Genomic DNA, 7,580 nt, shown 5'->3' on the forward strand with positions numbered 1-7,580 from the left:
AAGGAAGGAGAAAAAGAGGAGGAGAAGTTGGGGAAGGGGAGAAGAGAGGAGAAAGGGAAGAGATATCCTTGTCTCCTGGGAAGTATTATGGTTTTGAACTTGGGAGATATGGTTATGAATCCCACCTCTTCTGTAAACTATTCAGATGATATTGAGAAGTTAAGCTTCATCTATAAAATAAGGTTATTTTTCTAAGAAATTCTTTTATAAACTATAAAGTACCAGATAACTGCAAAGTTGCTATTTATTATAATATTTCATGTTGAACTCTGCTCCTTTCTCTACTCATTGACCTAACATGTCATTTAGCATCAAGCAGCCCTTTGTTTTGATTAAAGGCTTTAACCAGTCACTGTGTTTAACCTTGACATTAACCACAAGGCTTTCTAGATCCAGGATAAACTAGGGAAAGCACCTGTTCCAAAGATGAGTCATAACTTACATTTCCTCAATCACAATCTTCAGTGCTTTCACATATACTGAAGTCGTTGTAAAGGTATATTTAACATGGAAATTCAATTAGGTGCCCTCAACCACAACAACAACAAATAAGGAGAGTATGAAGTTCCCTCTCCCCCTCCCCTGCCATTACAGCCAACCTTGTCCTAAGCTGCCCCACAGAAAGGAAGACCAGGGCAGACATCTAAAGAGAAGCAAAAGAAGTAAACTCCTGATTCCTGGCTTTTGAATGTCCAAGGGCACCCCAATGATAGAAGGCTTACCTAAGGAATTTCTGGGGAATTTTGTTTATATTTGATTTTTACATCACTCCCCAACTTTAGCACTTAATCTTGTGCACAACAGACTCCACTGTACCTGACGTCACCGATATTCCCCACCACACTTTGAGGCCACAAGTGCTAGCACCCACCCAGCTCTGCAGAGTACAAACTGCAGTTCAGAGAAAGTGACTTAACTCAGTCAAGGTCTCTCATCAAGAGAGGTCTAGTGATTGACCCTTCACCCAGCTAAGCCTCTTGCCATGCCTGCAGAAGCCACAGAAACAAGGAGAACAGGGCAGAGCAGGCTAGAGGTTGGAGAAGAAATTAGAGTGGAAAAATAAGATTTATATCTGGACTGGGAAGAAGCAAAGAAACAGCAGATACAATCTCCGGGCAGTGTTCTGGAGACCAGGAAGCCAGGCTAGAGACTGGGCCTGCTTTTGCTCACAATCTAACAAAGGCATTTACCAAGCACTCGCTGTTCTCCAAACACTGTGCTCTGAGTTTTGCATGAATAACCTCATTTGATCCTCACATCAACCCAATGGAGTAGATACCATTATTATCTTCCCTTTACAGAGAAAGCCAATCTGAGATGGACCCTTATCATGATTCAGGGCTGAAGCCAATTCATTGAGCGTACACAGCAAGTAGAGTAGAATCTAAGATCAAACTCTAGAACCCACTCACTTCACCATTATTCTCTACTCCCTGGTCCACTGTAATCTTTCAATACCCAATTCTTGAATAAATGCCTTAGCAGAAGCTGAGCGACGCAGTCTTAAGAGTCTAAGTTAAAGCAAGGAGTCAGTGGTTTTGAGAAACCAGAACTCAAACTGTAGATGACTACTAACGTATTTACCATTGGAAGACTTCTTACCATCACTTCCATATATTTGTAAAATTTTACAATCAAGACACTCCTATTGTGAACATAGGGCTGACTTGGGACCTTGGTCGCATCTTTACCACCAGAGCTAATGCTTCCATCCCAGCCTCCTTGAGTGTCCTGTGTGGATAATTCAAGACTCAGAACATCAGCCAGCCCCTGCCCCAAACTGAGGCAGAGTATGACCAAAGTACAGAGCAGGGAAGCTTAACACACTTCAGGGGTAATCAAAGAGGTCTTCCTGCAGGTGGTGACTTGGTAAGGCCAGGACCGGCAGAGGGGTTAGCTGTGTAAAGGGAGTGAGGAAGAGCAGGCAGGGATACTCCCAGAGGGTACCATGGCTGAATGACGATAGGTCCTGGAGAAGGCTCACCTTCAGCCTCTCCACCTCACTGGGTTATTGTAAGGCTAAAATGAAAGAACTTCTTAAGGGGGTTTATCAGTTGCAAAATTCTATCCAAGAAAAGAGGCTCATCCCAGACCAGTTTGGCTCAGTGGCTAGAGCGTCGGCCTGTGGACTGAAGGGTCCCAGGTTCGATTCCGGTCAAGGGCATGTACCTTGGTTGCGGGCACATCCACAGTAGGGGGCGTGCAGGAGGCAGCTGATCGATCTCTCTCATGGATGTTTCTAACTCTCTATCCCTCTCCGTTCTTCTCTATAAAAAAATCAATAAAATATTTTAAAAAAAGAAAAGAGGTTCATGACTTCAAAATCCATAGGACTCAAATTTACAATGAGAGAAAAAAAATGTTCAGGTTTTAATTAGGCAGAAACACTTTAATCTATGAGCACTATGAGGGTCATGAATAAACAATTTATAATAATAAAAGCATAGTATGCTAATTAGACTGGACATCCTTCTGATGCCCTTCCTTCCAGATGAAACTGCAGCAGGCAGGGACCAAGTCACAGGCAACCACCATGATGGACAGGGATGGGCCCCTTGCACAAATTTCATGCATTGGGCCTCTAGTCCTATATAATAAAAGCCTAACATGCAAATCAACTGAGCAGTGAAACAACAGGGGTTGGGGCCAGTGAGTGGGTGGCACCAGGCCAGCCAAGTCAGGTGCCAGTGGGCAGAGGGAGGGGATGGCAATCAGGGGGCGGGCCCAGCAGCTTTCCACTGGTGCTGTCCTTTGATCAGCCTGCCAGTGGCCTTCAGAGGGAGGCCACTGGCAGCAGCTGCAGGGCCAATGGGGGTCAGGGCTGGAGCTGCCCCCTGGTGGTCACTGTGCTCCCACAGAGGGAGCGCTGCTCAGCCATAAGTCTGGCAGATGCTGGCGAGTGCAGCCGCAGTGGTGGGAGCTTCTCCCACCTCTGTAGCAGCACTAAGGCTCTCCTACTGCGGCTTAGGCCTGCTCCCCACAAGTCTTGAAATCTGTTATACCTATAGCAATGCTTTATTATTCTTCTTAATTGGACATAGACATTTTTTAAAAAGGTTTACAGATGTTAGTAAATTGAGATTTTCATCAACATCTGAAATAAAGTGTATAAATCATGCAGAAAACATAACATGTTTATACAATGCACATTTTTCTCTAACCCAGCTCTGTTGCTTTTGAGGTTTGTTTGTTTTTAGATTATAAAAGCTTACATCTCAGTAGAGCTTACATCTCAGTCAAGAGACAGCCAGTGGTTCCCAAATGCCTGGCCCAGCGCTCACTGCATCGGACTCATGTAGCATCACTTTATAAAGATTCAGATTCTCTGGTGCTGACCCCAGAGGTTCTGGTTCAGTAGATTCAAAGTGGGACCCTGGCTTTGTGTTTATAAAACAGAAACAAATAAAATGTCCCAGGAAATGCAAATTAATAACCACAGTAATACCTTTTTATTTCTCCATTGACTTATGATAAAGTGGAAGACTGAATATGGTAGAGTTGGTAAGGATAAGAAATCACATAATATGGTTATATTTAATTAAAACTTAAATGCGTATAGACTTCATTCCAACTTTACTTCTGGAAACTAATCTGAAAATCATAGATGGAATACAACTACAAGAATATTTCTTCCTTGCCAGTATTTGGACTCACCACACACACACACACACCTTTAAATGAATTATGGTGCATCACACATTACATATATATCCTATATAATAAAAGGCTGATATGCAAATAGACCGAACAGCAGAATGCCTGGTCGCTATGGTGTGCACTGACCACCAGGGGCCAGACACTCAGTGCAGGAGCTGGAGCCAAGTGGTAAGGAGCAAGCAGGTGGGTGGCTAGGAGTGAAGGGTCCTGAATTGCAAGAGGGCGCAGGCCAGGCTGAAGAACTCTCCTGCCCCCCTTGCAGGAATTTTGTGCCTCAGGCCTCTAATCCTATATAATAAAAGGCTAATACACAAATCAACCGAATAGTGGAACGACCAATTGCTATTATGTGCACTGACCACCAGGGGGCAGATGCTCAATGCAGGAACTACCCCCTAGTGATCAGTGCTCTCCCACAGGCTCATAGCTGGCAAGCGCAGTGGCAGTGGTGGGAGCCTCTCCCACCTCCGCAGCAGCACTAAGGATGTCTAACTGTGGGGAGCAGGCCTAAGCTGTCAGTCGGATATCCGCGAGGGCTCCCATACTGCAAGAGGGCAGGCCAGGCTGAGGGAACCCCCAAGCGCACGAATTTTGTGCACAGGGCCTCTAGTGTAGTTAATAATATGAATGAGGCAGATTTGGATGTACTGATATTTAGTTGAAAGATATCTGCAAAATATTATGTGAAAAAGCAAGTTTTCAATGTATGTCTATCATACAATATGATCCCTAAAAACTAAACTGGAAGAGTGTTTGAGCTTGCTTATACAGAGAAAAATTATAGAGCAGCCGTGGGCAAACTACGGCCCCGTGGGCAGGATCCAGCCCGTTTGAAAAGAATAAAACTAAAAAAAAAAAAAAAAAAAAGACCGTACCCTTTTATGTAATGATGTTTACTTTGAATTTATATTAGTTCACACAAACACTCCATCCATGCTTTTGTTCCGGCCCTCCGGTCCAGTTTAAGAACCCATTGTGGCCCTCGAGTCAAAAAGTTTGCCCACCCCTGTTATAGAGCATATGGTGAAATGTTAAGAGCATTTACATCACTGGGGTATTATTTCGAGGAAAAGGAGATACTTTCTTATACTTCTCTGTATTGTTTGAATTATGATAATAAGCAATAATTCACTTTAAAGGGACATAGAATGGGAGGAGGAAATTAAGTAGTGCTTGGAGAAACATTACAAATAAAAAGTAACAGCTGCAATTGATTCTGGTGTACAGCAGGTTAGGGAATTGTCCATTCAAGCCAGCTACCTTCTGAGGCTGGGTTCCTCTCCATTCATTCACCCATGGCTCACTCATTTATCCTGTATTTACAGAGCACACACAATATGTTAAGCACACCGAGGCAATGGAGATTCAAACAGTAAAAATAAATGTTTTGTGACTGCATTAAGATAAGTCTGGTTGAGGTAGTTCAGGCAAAATCCTAACAAAGCAATAAAAGCCTAAAGGGTCAACTTCCCAACCTATGTATTAACCTCATATATTTGGATTGATTTCAATACCTCTGGTATCAAGATAGAATGGTAACAAAATGCCTATGGCCATTTGGAGTAAAATCCTATAAGAGCCTTAACTGTAAAAGTAATAGGAGTACCACATGCTTTCCATTGGCTTCCCCTTCCCTTCTATGCAGATCACAGGTTTTCACAGGCTATAGCATTATATATGTTTTGGTCTCATTATATATGTAGTTGTACAACATTGGTAAATTAATGAATCATGGATGGAGAGGTGTCTTGGGGTGATGAACACAGAATAGTGTACAGATGATACATTGTAGAATTGTGCACCCAAAACCTGTATAATTTTGTTAACCAGTGTCACCCCGATAAGTTCAATAAAAAGAAAAAATGTCTTTGAGTCTATTCATGCAGGAGTCGGACACAGCCTGAAAATCCCCTTGTACAACAACCCTGAAGAGCAGTAGAGATAACCAAAGCAGGGGCTGTTGCGAAGGCCATCCATCTGTGTCGTTCTAACATGGAACACATCATCCAGCCACGGTGGCTCCAACACCCACAGCTCTCAGGCTCTCAAGCGCTTTCATTGGGAAGTGGGGGCCGTGTCCAAAGAAAACAGAATTAGACTTTTGCGCCATCTCAGCCTCCTATCGAGAAAAGCAAACGCAGATGATTTTTCCATTTCAAGTTCAAATACAGAATGGATTGCTTCTTGTTTTGCTTCTTGTTAATGAGAGTTGGGGACTGGCAGCCTGCCAGCCATAGACCCATTGTGATCGCATTGTCCTGCGAACCCAGAAGAAGAAATAGACAAGGGGTAGGGGGTAGAGCCAGAAACACTGGATGTTTGGAGACAGTGTGACCGTGACCATTGGTATTTCAAGTGCCCGGCACAGGCTGCCTTTCCGTGCAGAGGGGCTCGTCCAGAGAGAGAAGGGAGACTGGTGTTGCTTCCCTGCCCTGCACCCAGACGCTATAATAAAAGCGCTTGCATCAGGGGAAGGCTGACAACACATTTTCGCACTCTCACGGTTCCAACTTAATCATGGCAGGAAGCTTTCCTGCTACTGGAAGAACAAGTTGCGTCACTAGGAACATCTGACTCCGGGATCTGGTGTCAATCACTTTGCCTAAGGTCATTAAAAAATTCTAGGGTGTCCCCTTACAACATAGAGGCTTTGCCCGAGCGACAATTAAGAGGAAACACATAGCATGATAAATAATTGAACAGGTGGATTAAAGAAACGGCTTTCCTGTGCAGAATCAGAGGTGATGGACAGTTGGAAAGCCTGCCCCGGTGGCTAGCGTCCTCCACAGCCCACGGCTCTCACCAGTTGGACTGCTCTCTCTCTCTCTCTCTCTCTCTCTCTCTCTCTCTCTCTCTCTCTCTAAACTTTGCCTTTCTGGGTTGTTCAAGGAGTCTCTTTGGCCTCATGAAATCAGACAAGCTGCAGAGAAAGGCACCCGCTCAGGAGGGACGCCTGCCAGTGACTGTTGCTGCAGGGACCACGCACGGAGCGGAATCATATTTGGGACGTGGTTTGCAAGGGACAAACTCTGCCTGCTGCTTTGATTTCAGAAACACTCTGCGTGGCTTGCTGGTGCCAAAACACTCGCGAAGCACCGATTTGGTGTCACCTTGTCAGCCAGGGTTTCACGTTGGGGTTCTAGGCACGTTTTCCTCCCAGACCAAGAGTATAGTTTACATCTCCCGAAAAGGGGACACGGTACCGATTCCCTGGGTCATTCCCAGCAATCCTAACAGCTTTGCCTATTGGTATCCTGGACATATTTCACACCAGGGAGCTCTTGTAACCTTGGCTTGGTGACAGCCCACCAGTAGAGGCTTTGGAAAAGAGGGAGAAGGGATGAGGAAAGAGGAGAGGAAGGCAGCGACTTCTGCACACACGCCACCATCCTCATTTCTATTTGCAGCCCAGCGGCAGTATCTGAAGTTCCCAGTGAAAATAAAACCCCTGTTGGAACTGCTGCTACCGTGGCATATTTTTAAATGGTTACGAAAGGAGTCTGAGCATTTGGGCCGGCAAGGCCCAAGATTCCTAGGCCGCTCTGTGGACAGTTCTGGAGAATCACCACGTGGGCAGATCCTGCTTCACCAAGCGAGGTCAAGGAAGTTGGGTTAAGAAGAAAAGGCAGAAAAAGCAGATGCCCTGACTAAGTGACTCCTCGCTTCTAGAAAAGTTAACCACGCCAGAACTGTGTGGAGGCAGAATTTGAAGACAAAATAGGTTTTGGAAAGAAAACAAGTATAAGGACAATTTCAAACATATACCAAAGCGAGAGAATGGTACAGCTGCCCGCCTCCCAGCTCCATTCACAATGATCAAGTTAAGGCCAATTTTGGTTCACTTGTACCTTCCCGCCAATTCCCATTCACCACCTGATTATTTTGGAGTAAATTCTAGACATCACTCAGCAGAGGGTTGGGAA

The sequence above is a fragment of the Myotis davidii genome, unplaced genomic scaffold, assembly GCF_000327345.1.
Source record: "Myotis davidii unplaced genomic scaffold, ASM32734v1 scaffold771, whole genome shotgun sequence".
NCBI lineage: Eukaryota > Metazoa > Chordata > Mammalia > Chiroptera > Vespertilionidae > Myotis > Myotis davidii.